Source organism: Octopus bimaculoides, chromosome 3 (genome assembly GCF_001194135.2).
Source record: "Octopus bimaculoides isolate UCB-OBI-ISO-001 chromosome 3, ASM119413v2, whole genome shotgun sequence".
Taxonomy (NCBI): domain Eukaryota; kingdom Metazoa; phylum Mollusca; class Cephalopoda; order Octopoda; family Octopodidae; genus Octopus; species Octopus bimaculoides.
Window position 1 is genome coordinate 117,351,194 of NC_068983.1, and position 841 is coordinate 117,352,034.

General features: G+C 45.3%; 1 long non-coding RNA gene across 1 annotated transcript in view; it reads left to right on the forward strand.

Annotated features, from left to right (window-relative positions):
- The first annotated feature begins 123 nt into the window (after positions 1–123).
- The window catches only part of LOC128247419 (uncharacterized), a 16,387-nt gene continuing 15,669 nt past the window's right edge, over positions 124–841 (forward strand). The window contains exon 1 of the long non-coding RNA XR_008263805.1: positions 124–668. This is a non-coding gene — a long non-coding RNA (uncharacterized LOC128247419). The remainder of the gene's footprint in view (positions 669–841) is intronic.

Genomic DNA, 841 nt, shown 5'->3' on the forward strand with positions numbered 1-841 from the left:
CTGTCAGTGGGATTTATGCCACTGACAGAGCAGGTTGCGACCCCTGCCGGTGATGAGGAAACGGAGTATATCTTCTGTTACCTCAACGGAGGGCCCGTTGAAAAGTGTCTGGATGATCTATTTGACCGTGAGCATTACGACTCGGTATGTATAGACCATCCAAGTTGGCCTCCGCAGGTGGCTGCGGAGGTCTTAAATCATAGTGAAGTCATGGAGGTCGAAAAGACCTGTCAAAAAGAGGATTTTACTTACGTTCTTCCGGGCTTGCCACTGCAAGATCTCCTGATGGCGACGGGATACTTGCTTGGAGGCCCGGATGAGGAAGATTAGATCTTTAAAAAGAACTTTTATTGAACTTTATTGAACTGCCATTGAATTTTTGACTTTTATTGGATTTGTATTGAACCATGTTTTCGAGGGGTTATCGTCCGTGCCTCTCTCATTTTTATTCACCTTTTGTTATCATCCTCATCACATTTATGTCTTTGTCTAGCCCGCAGCTACCACTCTATGTACATCCCTTGTGGCTAATTCAATGAAATAAAGTAGCTTGCTTGCCCTTGACTTCCGGTCTTGCGCGTTGGCATTACTTTCTGTCAACCTGAAGAACTGTGTAGACGTCCGTCGTTCGACACCGTCCAAAAATTGAACTGTGAGAGTCGACCGAGGTAGGTGAAATTGCTTTTTGACCTGGGAGGGGTTTGTTGCTGTTTTTTTTTTTTTTGCAGTAAATTCGCTCAGCTCAGTTTTGCCTGCTTTCGGCGACTTAAATTGTTGCTCACTTAGCGAGCAAAAATTGTGTTTCTCGTTCGTCGTTGTTGGTGGGCGTGCCGTCACAACG